Source organism: Trichechus manatus, unplaced genomic scaffold, assembly GCF_000243295.1.
Source record: "Trichechus manatus latirostris isolate Lorelei unplaced genomic scaffold, TriManLat1.0 scaffold00067, whole genome shotgun sequence".
NCBI classification, from domain to species: domain Eukaryota; kingdom Metazoa; phylum Chordata; class Mammalia; order Sirenia; family Trichechidae; genus Trichechus; species Trichechus manatus.
Window position 1 is genome coordinate 3,518,008 of NW_004444003.1, and position 16,233 is coordinate 3,534,240.

Here is a 16,233-nt window from a genome sequence, read left to right on the forward strand (position 1 = left end):
GAATGGGTGTTGAACTTTGTCAGATGCCTTTTCTGTATCAGTTGATAAGATCATATGATTCTTGTCTTTTATTTATGTGATGGAGTACACTGACTGTTTTTCTGATGTTGAACCATCCATCCATACCTGGTATGAATCCCACTTTGTCATGGTGAGTTATTTTTTTGATATGTTGTTGAATTCTATTGGCTAGAATTTTGTAGAGGATTTTTGCATCTATAAAAGTGAGCATTTTAATGAGAATATATTATTCATAACAATAATAGAAACATTAAATAAAATCTCTTTGTAAATATTAGATTATGGTTTAGACTTACTATTAAAAAAAAAAAAGCGAACCCATTTGCTGTGGAATTGATTCAAACTCATGGTGACCTCGTGTGTCGGACTAGAACTGTGCTGCATAGAGTTTTCAGTGGCAGATTTTTCAGAAGTGGATCACCAGGCCTTTCTTCCAAGGAACCTCTGGGTGGACTCGAACTTCAAACCTCTCAGTTACCAGCCAAGCATGCCACCAGGCACCAGCCAGGGACTCCAGATTTACCATTATAGTATGTAAATTTCTAACATGTTTGTTCTTCAGGTGTTCAGTAGTCTCTCATTCATTTATTCATTCAGGTCATATTTACTGAGCTTCAATTATATGCCAAGCCCTCGTCTAGTTGTTGTTTTTAATATTCAGTTAAGTTACACAGCTTTCAGTACCAGAAGCACATGATATAGTAACCATGCCAGCTACGCAGGGTTGAGATCTCTGAATTTTTGAATCTCTTTTCAGTTGTTTTCTTGATGACAGCCACTCCCACTAAGGCCCAAAGAATCTCCTCAAACAAGACACACTGGGAAAATCCTACACACTTTACAAGGTAGGGATTTAGCCGTCTCCACAATGTAATTCCCTTTTTGGAGAATTTGGCAGGTCCCTGTGTAAAATGAAGAGCTCTTCACCTACAGTTGAGTGGCCTGCTCTTTGTCCCTGATCCCCTGGGTCCCTGCCTGGTTCTTGTTTGACCTTCAAAGGCCTAGGGAGCTGAGTCCCTCCTTCCAAATGGAAGAAGGCCCTGACATTTCACCTTACCAGTGTCTGGAGCTCCAAGCAAGAGAAGCATTCTCAAATAAGTCCAAGAGGACTAAGAGAGAGGTAGAGGAAGAACCCCCAAAAGGTATATCATTTGGAAACAAGAGCCCCTCCTCTCTGAAGCCCCACTCTTAGCACCGTGGCCCAGCTGTGTCCTTGTGTCCTTGTCCTTTTCCATATTCAGTTCTCCTTTTTTGGTGGAAAGTGGAGTGAAGGGAACAGAAAGCTATGAATATCTCTTGGGATTAGGAATGAAGTCATTTACCCAGATCTTGTGTGCCAGGCACTATGTATATGTTATCTCATTGGCTTTGTGTATGTTATTTCATTGACTGTCCCATGAAAGGTATTATTACTCCCACTTTTTTGTTGTTGTTAGGTCCCATTGAGTTGATTTGAACCCATAGCAACCCCGCGGGACAGAGTAGAACTGTCACATAGGGTTTTCTTGGCTATCGTTATGGAAGCAGATCTCGAGGTCTTTCTCTCTTGGATCCACTGGGTAGGTTCTAACCACCAACCGTTTCAGGTAACGTGAGCATTTAACCTTTGTGCCACCAGGGCTCCTTATTCCTGCTTTACAGATGAGGAATTTGAAGATTTCACAAAGTTAGTCAGTGACAGAGCTAGGATATAAATGAGGATCTGTCTGTGTCTAGGAGCAGTGGTGCAGTGGTTAAGTGCTTGGCTGCTTAACTGAAAGGTTGGCGATTTGAACGCATCAGCTGTTCCGTGGGAGAAAGATGTGGCAGTCTACTTCTGTGAAGATTTACAGCCTTGAAACCCTGTGGGGCAGTTCTACTTTGTCCTATAAGGTCTCTATGAGTCGGAATTGACTTGATGGCAATGCCTCTGGTTCGGTTAGAGAGCAAGTGTGACCTGGATTCTTTTTTGTATCGTTTGGAGTGCCTAGCACAGTGTTGTATTTATAATAGGTACTCAAATAATACGTACTCAGATATTTGTTATTTAAATGCATGAATATATGGGCACTATTATATAGGACTCTGAAGATCAGCTTTAAAATATTATCATTATACTGAGATTTTACAGACAGTGAGCCAAACTAAAACATAACCTCATCTAACTTGAAGAAGCTTTTGTAATATACTAAACAGAAATTTGAGATTTCTGATGTTGAGTTGTGAAACATAACCTGAAATCTTTTTTTTTTTTTTTTAATCTAGAAAAGACCAAAAAGACAAGGAACTCACATATGAAAGCCAGTGGCATGTTGAATACCAAAATTGAAAAATAACCTATGTTCTGCTTGTTCAGTGTCCTGCTGTGACATTGGTACAGCTTTACAGAGGTGCTTAAGATACTACTGATCTGTTTATAAGCTGATTTTGACATTGTCTAGTTCTCAGATTCCACATAAAGAAAAATTTTCTACCTTAATTTAGGAAAATAAAGCCATGCATTAAACAACAACAGCAGTGGTTGTTGGAACAGTAGTATGATATAGCACTTAGCGAATGGAATAGCCGTTAGCAAATGTAATGTTTCTGAGGGAACAGGGTCCCCCTGCATGCAGTTGCACAGATTGTACCTGCCCTGCCCAAGAGTGCTCAACTAGGGACGAGTGGAGCTGAAACCCTGCCTGCACTCTGTCACCAAGACCTGTGCATGGGGCAGCATCTGTCCTAAGAAAGTTACCTTTTTCTGTATCTCATGAAGGCTCTGTGTAGTTTAGCATCTGCCCTATATGTGAAATGTGTGTTATGTTGTGATATTTTATTTTGCTAAACTGATCACAACCAAATCATAAAAAGAAATCTCCACAAAGTGTAAAATCTAAGGAGATGTATTAATAATTTGCCTCTCTGGTTCCTGTAGGAATGTAGATTTTACTTTTGGAAGAAAATAATATGGCCAGATATAAGATAGAATGAACATTTTGGAACAGTGTGTTTTGCTTCTCAAAGTTAAAAATAGATTGAGGACGTTTCTGCAGGAAGTCTGTTTTCTTGTAAGTAACAGATTATTGGAGAGGAAACTACCTGGAAAGGAATGCACCAGCAGTGGCAAGAGGAGGTGGACAGAGGAAAGATGCAGAATCTCAAACCTATAGTGACTGATCCAGGGAATGCCTTTAGGATCCTTAAGGATTGTGAGCAGCTCGGCCTGCTCCCCTGCCTGAAAGTCTTCATTATCTGTTGCTTTCAGGTTGAAACCCAAACTCCTTAGCATGACAGTTAAGACCTTGTATGAACTGGCACCTGTCTGCTCCTTTGGGCTTATTTCTTACACCGCACCTTTCGTCTTCCATGCATTAGCCATACCAAACCACTTTTAATTCCTGGGCCGGACCCTATTTCCTCACCCTGTAGGCCATGCACTTTTATACTTCAGTGCCTCTTCACGTACCACCTCTGCTCAGAATGCCACGCTCCCACCTGCCCTCCCTTATTGGCTCAACTCTTTCCTATCCCTTAAGACCACAAGTTGATGTAACTTCCTCCAGGCAGTCTTCCCCCTCTCACCTTCCCTTCCACAGCATCCTGTACATATGTCTGTTAAAGCAAGGAACTTTTAGTTTACTTATATATCTCTCCCACTGGATTGTAAACTCTCTAAGAGTTTTCTCTGTATCCTTACTGCCTAGCACTATTCTAGTCACATAACAAACATCAATAAATGCTTGATAAATGAATGATTTTACCTTTAAGCTCTCACCCTGGCTCATTTGGATGAAAATTTACATATCCATCTTAGATAATACTAACAATAAAATATTTATTTTTCAGTTAATTATGTATTTTTTCTTCTTTCATTTTCTTTTTCCAGAGCCCCTTTTAAAGTTTAACTCTGAAATAGAATACACTTCTGTGCCCTTGTGTACCCATCTCCCCCCCACCCCCAGTACTCTGCTGGTCTCTTTGTTTAGAAGGCGCTCTACTCCCTTTGTCTATGTGATCCTTCATTCATCTTTCAAGTCTCGGCTTGAATTTCTTCAGGGGAAGACTTTGAGTTTTATTTATTGTATTTCAGGTGCACAGTGTTTGGCGCATTGACCCTCCCTAATTATTTTTGAATAAATGAACAAGTACCATATTAAAACATGTTAAAATGTAAGTTGCTGCCAGTTATCAGCTGCTCTGAGTGGGACAGTTTGTTTACTGAGACTTTTCTTGTGCAGGACTGTCCCATGCATTGCACGAGGCCTTGATCCCACCCTCTAAATGTTGGTAGCATAAATGTGTATAAATGTCAGTCACATCCAACCTAAAGAGCCCTGGTGGTGCAGTGGTTAAAGCACTCAGCTGCTAACCAGAAGGCTGGCATCTTGAACCCACCAGCCGCTCCACAGGAGAAAGATGTGGCAGTCTACTTGCATAAATATTGCAGCCTTGGAAACCCTATGGGGCAGTTCTGCTTTATCCTATAGGGTCACTACAAGTGGGAATCAACTCGATGACAATGGGTTGGTTTGCTGGTAGCATCCAACCTAGTCATCGTGCCTAAAAACACCCCCTACAAAATGGAATGTAAGACTAATTGCTTCTATGAACAACTATCTCCTTTGCCATGAGACCAGAGAAACTAGATGGTACCTGGCTACCATTACTGAATGCTTTGATCAAAGATTCTATAGAAGAATACTGATCAAAAGGGGGGAAATGTGGAAGAGAATTTTAAATTTTCATGAAATCCAGACTTTCTAGATCCATTGAGGCTGGATGAACTCCTGAAATTATTACCCTGAGGTAATCTTTAAAACTTAAACCAAAATATCCTCTGAAGTCTTCTTAAAACCTAATAATAGTTTAGCTTAACTAATAAAGAATGTCTGCCTTAAGCATTATGTTCTTTTAAGAACCATCTATGTGGGATCAAATTGACAATAGCAACTCGAAAGATTAGATAGGAAACCTAGGGGGCAGCGAGTTAATGTTAATGGGGGAGGAGCAATTTGGAAGAGGAGGGTGAGAATGGCTGTACAACCTGAAGAGTGTAATCAATATCACTGAATGTTGACATGTAGAAATTGTTGAATTGGTGTATGTTCTGCTGTGTATATTCTCAACAACAACAAAAAATGAACTATTATCCCCCCCAAAAAAAGCCCCCTACATAGGTGAGCTACATATTGGTCCTTAGCAGGCCAAGGCAATGCATTCAGTCATCTGTGGACAGTATAGCTTTGAGCATAAAAAACTATTCCATTGCCATAGACTGAACACCCTTCCATAGTCAGTTGTTTCACAGATGCCAGTCTAAAGGGGGATCAGATGATAGGCTGTGATGACCCAGTTCAGCCGCATCACCATAACTAGAAGAGAGAGCTCAAAGGGCACATCCCTTTGATGGTCAGGTTGCTGTGCCTCCTTTCTATACAAAGGACAGCTTATTACAAGCATACTTCATAATATATTTTAAAATCATTAAGAAGGTTAGACAGATTTTCTTTCAGTATTCCAGACAGTATGCTTGTGAATAAGAATCCATAAAATTGTTTTCTTAGTATTGCATTTTTTTTAAACCTGTAGAAATTTACTGTGTTATTTGAATTCCAAGGGTTTTACAGTGTTTTTTACTTGGAAATCAAATCTTATATCTGAAAGGTTAATGGAGAAAACTGATTATGCTATCTGGTAACCAAATGTGTGATAAGACATTTTTCTCTGTAATTAACAGCAAGGAACTTTTATAGTTTCATAAAATTGAATTTTACATAGAGTCTTCTGTGAGCATTTGTTTGGATGAGGTGTCCAAAACAGAGATGTTTATGGATGATATAAAGTTGAACTGAAATTAATGCAGGTGTCTGTGCATCTCACAGCGTTTCTCATTGTTGAAATGGAAGCCAAAAGATTAATAACTTTACTCTGTCATGATAAAATAAGTAATGTGTTCTCGGAACAGTGGTACGGTACATAAGTTACTCAGTAATTCCAAGAATTTATTCTGTTCCAGGAATAATATTCTTAACAATTTATTTTTATAGAAAAAGTTGATGCAATGTAATAGACTCTGAAGTTGCTTCTGTGTTTAATAGAATTATATCTCAAATACGACTTTATACCTATGTATAAAATGCAGAAATCCTCCCAAAAATACAAGGTTAAGGTGCAACTTAAAACTGAAAAGTCCGGAGATGCAAAAGTTAAGGCTCTTCTGTTAACATTAACTCGTTCTCATTGCACATATATAATTCTTTCGATTACTAGCAAGACTTTAATGGATACCTTAATATGCATTGCGTGAAATATGATTGAGAAGGATTTGCTGCAGGAGCGTTAACTTTAGCATTTTTCCGTAAGTTTAATGTTTTACTGTTTAACTTGGCTTTGGAAGAGAGAGCTTAGTGCCTTTAGCATCAAGGAGACATGTGGCCCAAATCTGATCTGTCTTCCTCTGATTTATTTTGGTCATTTTGGGCAAGCAACTTAGTCTTCTCATTTGTCAAATGGGGGAAACTCTAGCCTCCATTAAGTAGGAAGAACGTGAAGATGAGATATGATCCTTTGGGAAAGGTTTCCTAAGAAGACATGATTGCATGTTGGCCCAGATGGCCTCTACTTGCCACTTCCCTGCATACTCCATAGAAATTAGAACTTCTTTCACAGATGTCACAGAAGTTGGTTTACCTCTTACACATCAGTAGTGTTTTCTTCTGCTTTCCTCAATTTGTATCTTCCCATCATATTTGGTACTAGAATTTATTTATTCTTATGTTCATCTTGTAGATATTTATTGGATAGTCACTAGTGCCAGGCTAAAAGATTTTAAAACTCAGTAGATTGTGATAAGAGAAATTAAGGATTCTGTGGGAACATAGAACAAGGGGCCTCATGAGGTCCGGGGGATTAAGGAATATGACCCTTGAGGACATGACATTTGGGACCTGAAGGTTAAGTATAGGTTGCGGGTGATAGTGCAAAAGGGACATGTGTGAAGACCAGGAAGTGAGAGTACCTCTGAAGAACTAAAGACTTTCATTATATCTAGAGCACAGGGTGTCTGGCTATATGTTACAGTCACTAATTAGATTGATTTAATTATTCTGAAGTGAGACCTGGAAACTGGTAATATTTTAAAAGTTGTCCAGGTGATTCTAATGTGCATCCAGAGCCAAGAGCTTCTCATATATACTAAGGGAGAGATGTGGCAGGAGTCCAAGCTAGAGACATAGGCAAGGGAGGCCACATGTGGAGGGCCTTATAAGCCATTTTGGAGGATGGGGTTCTGTCCTAAAGGTATTGGCAGTATCCCACTGAGATTTGATGTAATTAGATTTGCATTTTAGAAAAATCACTCAGGCTTCAGGGTGAAATATAGATGGGAGGGAGCAATACTGAAGGTTTTTGGCAGAAACCCCATCAAGTGATAATGGGAATGGGAGTGGAGAGAAGTAGAGGGATTCAGACATAATTTAGAAGTTGAAATAAGTAGGACTCAGTGATTAATTGGATGTGAGAGGAAGGGGAAGAGGGATAACTCCCAGATTTCTGTCTTGGACGGCTGAGTTGTTAACATTTATTAAAGCTTGGTTATGGTCAGGGTAAAGTACATTTTTGGACATAATTTTTAGGTTGTGTTTGAAATGTCCAAGTGGGGCTGCCCAGTAGGCAATTAGGTATGTCGGTCTGGAACTCCTAGGTGAGGCCTGGGCTGTAGGAATAGGAATGTAGGCATGTGGGTGGTCATTAGCACAAGGAGAGATGATCGGTAGATCCAGAGTGTGGGACATGAGAAGACTGCCTAGGACAGTGTCCTAAAAAACTTTGACATTGAAGCAAGGGTTTTTCACACCAGCAGTTGTGATCTGTAAGTGGGTAATGAAATCAAATTAGTACATTTTCACCAACACTAACTACAACAATAAGAAAAAAAAAAGAAAATATCAAAGTACTGTGCATGTAGGGAGGATAAATTCCTGACACTTGTTTTAGTTACATGCATGGCATAAAGGAAGCTGGATGGTGCAAGTGGTTTACCATCAACTGCTAACCTAAAGATTGGTGGTTCAAACCTACCCAGTGGCTCTGCAGAAGGCCTGGTGAACTGCTTCCATAAAGATTATAGCCAAGAAAAACTATATGGAACAGTTCTACTCTGTAAAACATGGAGTTGCCGTGAGTCAGAGTTGACTCAAGGGCAATAGGTTTGGGTGTTTTTTTTTTTAATATGTACATGTATGTGTAGGTGATCATGAAAAATGTGTTTCTTTCTCTGAAACGTGGTCAAAAATGTTTGAAAGCCACTGATTTAAGAGATCATTACCTTGCCCCTAGAGATTTCCCATTAGTCTTACTCTAGAAGAGAAGATTGCCACTCCCCAGGTACCTTTGGGCCCAAAGTTGTCAGAGTTCCTTGATGTCTTAGGAATAAAAAGGTGCTCTGAAGGATCCATTTTTTGCTATTTCATCATCATTTATAGTATTTACGTTGAAGATGAAACTGCAACAGTCTGTGTATTTGACTTTCAGTATTTTAAAAATTAAAATGACTAAAGAAATGTAAAGCAGCCAGTACTTCACCAAGTTCATTCTTAACTGATCCGTGATGTTGATCTCAGTAAGCATCTCAGTAGGGAGGGGAGATTTGCACTTTTGTATTAGGATTCTTTTAGAAGTTTTCTGTATAGCACAGCAGAGTATCAACATTTCAAATTATATTGAAAAGGGTTGTTTCTTTCCAAAGAGTAAATTTTGAGTATTTTATCTCTTATTGAATGAAGGCAAGATTTTGGTTGCAATATTATAGGAATTTGGAAGCAGCTTCTAATCTGTAATCTTTATATATATATATATATATATTTTCCACCCTTTTAAAGACTTTTGCTATATTTTTCATAAAAGCATGAACACAAATTCTTACTCAACTTTTTCCAAGTTTTGATCTTTGGCCTTTGTAAAACAGGATTCACATGAGCCACATTTCCAGTTCAAAAGGAAATATGTGAGTGTCTTTCTTCTTAGTTTGAAGCAGTACAATTAAGTCAGAATCCTAGAAACAAAATATATTTGTTTTAAGACAATTATTATGTAAAGTCTACTCTTAGGAGTGGTTTTAGGACTAGTTCATCATAGATAAGGGAAATAAAGGATTTGCTTTCATTCGATCGTAGTATAGTTTGGTTCAATGATTTCATGTTTCAGCCATGTGTGTTAACATAACTAGGTGGTTAAGGAGCTAACTAGTTTAAATGGCACCGGACACATGTCATAAGAGCTTCCTGGGTACCATACAGCTTGATTGTTTCGGGAATGAATTCCTTCCTGCCATTCAACTAGCTACTTGAGCAATTTAGTAGAATTTTGAAGAGTATAGACCTTGGAGCCGAACAGATCCAGTTCTTATCTCTAACGAACCTCATAGTCTCCATTTTCTCCTGGGTAAGACATAAACATCAATGTTCCTATCTCTTACCTTGCTATCAAGATTAAATGTAGGGGAGTGCTTACCAGAGGTTCTGGTACATAGTAAGTGCTTTGTAATGTAGCATTAACACATTTTCCTCTATGTAAATCTAAATTCCTTTTAAAAGTACATGGCTGGTAATGAGTATGAAGAACAAAATGATGTTAGGCATGTATTTCAGGGGTTGCACACCATAACATACCCAGCGCTCTCCTTTCTTTTGCTGCTGTCTCTAGCCACCTATTACTCACTCCTATCTTCATCTTTCATGGGAACACAGTGGAAGATGTTTTTATGTCCAAAGCTGCTACTACCAGTTGCCTTATACTGAGCTTTAGAATACTACAAGGAAAAGATTATAAATAATTCTTCTAGTTTTTTTTGAAGTAATACATGTTTATTTCAAAACAATGATTAAAGTTAAAATTTATAAAGTTGAAAATGAAATATAAAGTAAAAAAAGATCCCTTCCCAATCACATTCTTTAGAGATAACCAGATTACCACTAATAATGATAGAGTATGTATGCATGCATAAATATATATTTGTGTATACACGTATACATATATATACATATATTGATATCTAATATATACATATAATACGTATATTGATATATACACATACTGTTGTTAGGTACCATCCAGTTGTTCTGACTCATAGTGATCCTGTGTACAACAGAAGGAAACAGGGCCTGGTCCTGTGCCATCCTCACAGTCATTGGCTGTGTTTGAGCCCATTGTAGCCACTGTATCAATCCATCTCGTCAAGGGTATATGAAAATATATATATTACAAAAAGGAAAATGGAATCATGCTATGTTTTACAGCTTACTTTTTTTACTTCACAGAATCTCCATTTATTCCACATATATTGAGAACCTAGTTTGTGCGGGGTAGTTACTGAAACCAAATCCCTTGCTGTCAAGTTGATTCCGACTCATAGCAACCCTATAGGACAGAGTAGAGCTGCCCCATATGGTTTCCAAGGCTGTAATCTTTATGGAAGCAGACTGCCACATCTTTCCCCCATGGAGTGGCTGGTGGGTTTGAACTTCCAACCATCTGGTTAGCAGCTGAGTGCTTAACCACCTCACAGGGGGTGTTAGGCCCTTGTTATCCAGTAGTGAATAAAATAATCAGTCTCTACTTTCATGGAATTTACAGTTTTATCTTGTACATACTCCCAAATGACTATATAAGGATCGATTATTCTTCATAGATTCGTAAAGCTATATCATAATTTTATTGTATTTCTATATATTTATATATGTATACAATAACTCATTTATCTAATCGCCTATTGATAAATACTTGGGTTGTTTCCAGTTTTTCACTACTAAAATTATGCTGCAATGAATATTCTCATACATATGTAATGGGTACTTGTTTAAATATTTCTGTAGCATAAATTCCTGTAAGTGGAATTTCTGAATTCCCCTCTAGAAAGCTTTTGCTAAATTACACTCCCACTAACAGCCTCTGAGAGTAATTATAACCCTTTACCTTCACCCAAACTGGGCATTATGAATCTATTGTCTTTGTCAAATTTATAGACAAAGAAATAGTATTTAATTTTTATTATGCTAATAATTAATGAGATTAATAGGTTTAAAATATTCACCATGTATTTCTCTTATAAATTACATGTTCATATCCTTTGCCCATTTTTCTATTAATAGTATTCATTATTCATCTCTTTTATTCATTTATAAGCATTCTTCCAAGTATACAGGATTTTAACTCCTTGACTTGATTATCCTTGAATATTAGTGGCAGTTTCAGGCCTAGTCACTTAATGGTGGGTAGAATTACACATCACAGAAACATTTAGTTGGGCAGATATGTTATTTATTATAAAATAAAAGTTAGCTTTTTCTAGTGTAAGACCGTTTGGGGGAGAGGTAAGTAGATAAACTCTTTGAATTGGTTGGTAGTTCTAGTTAATAGTTGTGTCATGTTACTTTCTTATGAAAAACTTTCATTTCAAGATAAAGTCAAAACTTCCAAAGTTCTTGTGTTTTTGACTTTGCCCCTATTCAGTATCTTAACTCCAACTAATTTAACTTATTTACCATTGCCCACTTTGTTTTATCCTGTCCTCAAGCTTTGTTCAATGTTGTTTTCTCTTTTCTCCTTCCAAAAGTGCCCCTGAAAACGCTAGGTATCTCTCGTTGACCAACTCAAATCTTAACCATATTCATGAAAAGGTTATAATCCTCCCAGTTTAAAATAATCTCTCCCTCTTCTTAATTCCCAAGACATTTAAGGTATTTATCATATTTTGTCTTGTTTTTGCCTGTTCAATCATGGACACTATGAATATACCCATGCAAAGCATAGCTGGGAACATTTAGAAGCCTGACTTACAAGCAACAGCCCTTTGCCTTTTGCAGTGGTCCAGTCCACCCTTATACTGGCCCTGTGCTTTTCAAACTGGCAAATTTACAGCTGTGGGCACCCAGTGTTGTTCCAGGGACCTCAGGAAGCGGCACATCTTCTGGTGTGTCAGTTGTACTCCAAGATTGGTAGGTGGGTATTGTTTTTAAATTAAATGTAGAAATAGAGTACTGTATAATTATTTTTTTAAGATAAAACATGAAGATAACCACCAGCTGCCCCATGGAAACCCTATGGGGCAGTTCTACTCTGCCCTATAGGGTCGCTATGAGTTGGAATCGACTTGAGAGCAGCGGGTTTGGTTTTTGGTTATTCCCCTGTTAGGGCTTTGCTCCCAGACTTCTCAGATATTTACTGTCTTCAGTCTTTATGTGTTCTTTGAGAGAAAAGTTTGAGAAGGAGGGTGGTAGCCCATTTTGAACTGCTGTTCCTTGCTTCATTTCCTGTTATTTCTTCTTTGACCCTTAATACTCATCTCAAGCCTTTTTTGCCCTTTTTGCTTTGAAGACCTATTTTCCAGCTAGGACCCATGGCATTCTCTCTCATTACCTGACCTAGCTTCACATCCCTCAGCTGTGGTTAAAAAGACCCCATGGCCTCCCTCCCTTGGCTACAGTTGACCCATACTGGTTAAGTTTCCCACCCATTCGTTAGAAGAGAGGCATTGTATTCTTGGAGTTGTCTGGGTATTCATTTTGTCTCCCATGCCAGACTAAACTCCTGAAGGGAAGAGATTGTGTCTTATATTTTCATTTATTTATTTTTTTCAGTCACACAGTGTTTCATATTAGTAGTAGTACAATAAATATTGATTGAATGGATGAATGAATTTGATATTACCTAAATATTCAGAAGGAGCTTAGCTGTCCTCTAAATACAAATGTCATTTATAACTTGGGCTGCTAACTATTTCTCACTTAACAATCTTCAGTATAATAGGGGCCCCAAACATGTGGCAATACATTTGCAGTCTAGATGTTTCTTATAATATTTGCTTTAACCAATTAAATGATTCTGTAGCCACTTTTTTGCCTCATTTCTTGTCAGTGACGTTCAGACTGTGTTGTGTGGAGCCACTGGAGTTCTTGAAGGTACTCCAGGAACTCTGAGGAATCTGGGGTCTGGCAAGCTGTGTTCAACAGAGTTTGTTCTTCTTTATTTTTGGGGGTTCCACTTAAGATTTCGTTTGAAAAAAAGGTTCACTTGGAAAACCATTGCTCTGTTCCACAGACTAATGCTTTTCAGACCTTTTTTTCCCCTGAGTTAGAATCCCAGTCTTGCATGTCCGTTATAAACATGTTTGTTGTCCCTGAGGGCAGCTAGTTGGGACCTTGATAGCATTTGCGTGCCATTATGGGTTTGGAACCAGGATACCAACCTCAGGTCTTCTCAAAGCACGGAGTCTACTTCAAATTCCTTTATTTTGAACCCATTTGTTGAGATTTGCAATGAAGAAAGCATCACCATAAGCTTGAAGAGTTCTGTCTACTCATCCCTGTCCTTTCTCTCATCACTATCATTTGTCAGGCCATAGTTCAGTCTTTTCTACAACATGGCTTCATGCTTACCTCTTCTAGTTGTTGAGAGGATATACTTAAACTATTTAGTATAATCCTGGTCATCTTAGTGTTTATCACTAATTTAGATCTTTTCTGTTATTTTACCATTTCATTACTTGGAAAACGCAAGGAGTTTGAAAGCATTCCTCTTTTACTGATGGTTCTGCAATCTGTTTCTAGTACTTCTGAACTGGAAGGGTCATCTCTTTCAGACCATATGTTGCCTAACCTCTGGCCCGAAGCTACATTTTTTATCTGTTTTTCCTTGTTTATAAAGAACAAAGACCTAGTAGCCATAATAACCCATAGTATATTTGAAGATAATTAAGTCATTCAGTAGCCGTTCATTTCTTAGTGAAAAACCCAACTCCTTTAACTTTTTCTTGTTCCTTTAATCTTTTTGTTGACTTTTTCATTATCTCCTCAAGTTTGTCAGTAACCTGTTTAAAATAGGAGGACAAATCTGGACATGGTAAAAAGTCTGACCCATACTGAATATAGTGGAAGAATTGTACCTCCATTCTTTAAGATTTTTCAGTCTGAGTTACCAAGTGTGGCATTCTTGGGTGATGGCTTTGGTATTGGACTGACGGAGAGCAGGAAGTCAGAGATGACTCAGGATTATGACCAAGGTGATTGTTAGTTGCCACAGTGATAGAGGAGTAGGTTTTGACCCCCTTTACCAGCTTGGAAACAAACGAAATCATATCTCTTTTAATATATAAAGGAAATTTTTGAGCTCTTGACATACTAGGTTAATAGGAAATCTAGTATCTCTCTCTAAGGTGTCCTTTCACCTCCTGAATTGTTAATGAACCTCAGGGGCTTACTCAGCCCAGAGGGGCCAGCCTCCTAACATAATAATGTTGGAGTATTATTTCTTTGTCAACTTTATGTACACTACAGCTGAGTTCCCGGTTGCATGCTTATTTTCTAAGTGTTCTTCATTGAAACAAGGCTCATTATATCCCTACTCCCCTGCAACCTTCTTTTTCTAATTCTCTGAGTAGTATCAGTATCCATTCAGTCACCCAAGACAGAAACCTTAGAGTTACCTTTCATTGATTCTTCTTCTTCACCACCCCATTCCCATCTCCATCCCTACATCCAGTTCATCACCAAGGCCATTTGACTAGACTTCTTTAATGCCTCTCTCTCCATTCCCAGCCCCAAAATCCTTGTCAGGACTGCCACAGTCTTTTATCTACCCTTTAGCAATAACATTCCAGCTGGTTTTCTTTCCCTATAACAATTTCACTATAGTTTTGCCAGAATTGTTTTCTAAAATGTATATCTGATTGTCTACTATCCTCATATTAATAGAGGTACTGAATTTAAAATTACCCAGAGTAATAACCCATTGTCTCCAGGGTAAAATCTTTCTTCCTTAACCTGGCATATAAGCACTTAACAGGATAGTCTCAATATACATTTCAGCTTCATCGCCTGCCTCTTCTCCTTAAGAGAACTGCTGGCACACAGAACTTCTGTGCAGGAAGGGGTATGGAAGATGGTACAGCTGTATAGCATCTTCCTCAAACAACAGTGAGCTTTGTCACGAGGCTGGAAGAGTCATGTCTTAGGGAGCCAGAAGAAAGCCGAGTCCACCCTTCCTCAGCCCCATGGGAATGGGAGAATGAATAACTTCCATGCAGGAGACTGCAGGGAAAGCAGGTCCTTGGGGAAGAGCCAAAGAAACAGAGTCATCTGCAAATGGTAGGGAAATTTGCTAACTGGAGTTTTAGGGTACACAGTTTAAAGAGATAGGGGTCAGTAGGCTGGGAAGAATCATGGCATTTTTCAAAACAGTAAATCAACATGAGAGGATTTGGGTAAAGAGGATGAGAGATTGGGAGGAGGGATACCTTTCAGTTTGTACTACATGATCTTTGTGTCTCTGGGCCGCAGGAGGTGCTTGATAGATGTTTGTAGAGCAAATCATTTCTGGTGCTTTTTCACCCAGTCTTACTAGTATATTGTTTGTGTATAGCTTTAGTATATCATTTAATTCTACTGGACTTTATTCTGGCTTTGATAAGCCATTTCTTTCATTTATTTAAGAGAGGCTTGTGGAATGCCTACTCTATGTCAATACTAGTTCATGTGTAGTGTAGGGCAAAGGTACGATAACTGCTCTTCGTGAGTCTTCATAATAAGAAGGCATGTATAATGGACTCATGTTTACATACAACCTCTGTATATGTTTTTATGTTATAGACTTTTTTCCTCTTATCATACTTGACTGTGAATAATCAGATCCTGTGTAATATATCCTTCTCTTCGGTCTAAAGAGAGGTCATGTATGATGACTTATGTGTTGCCTTTATACTTAGTCAAATTGTGCAAGATTATGTATTATATAAGATCTTTATGTAAAGGAAAGTGATATAGTTGAGTTTTGCAATTGAATAAAGAATGGAATTCAGCTTGTAGTCTTTTTTAAGTCTTTTCCAAGGAGTATAGTTACTAAACTCTCAAAAGAATCTCAGTTAAAGTTGCTTTACCTATAAGGGAGCCAGACAACACAGACCCATTTTATTTAATACTATTTCTTTTTCTTTGCTTCCCTCCCCCCACAAAAACAAAACAAAAAAAAAAAAAACAAACCAAAAACTCTTGGAGTTGTGTGTAGTGAAGAGAAAGAAGGGCTTGGAAAGAAATCAGGAAAAGTGTCCAGGTTTCCTTGTAGATTCGTGTTTCTCAAGATAGCTCATTGCTCCTAAGAGCTTCCTTTCCCTGGTGTTTATACATGGATAAGACATTTTCTAATTAGAACTGAAAAGACAAATAGAGCTTAACTAATGCATCAAACGTCAATTTCTTATAT

At 38.1% G+C, this 16,233-nt stretch overlaps 1 protein-coding gene across 9 annotated transcripts in view; it reads left to right on the plus strand.

The window, feature by feature from the left end:
* The window catches only part of BEND7 (BEN domain containing 7), an 84,429-nt gene that overhangs the window by 19,005 nt on the left and 49,191 nt on the right, over positions 1 to 16,233 (plus strand). For 3 of the 9 annotated variants that reach the window (XM_023734349.1, XM_023734347.1, XM_023734348.1), the window contains one exon: positions 779 to 866. The exons of the other annotated variants lie outside the window; for them this stretch is intronic. The gene's annotated coding sequence lies outside the window, so the exon portion shown is untranslated. The remainder of the gene's footprint in view (positions 1 to 778; positions 867 to 16,233) is intronic. 9 annotated transcript variants of the gene reach the window in all.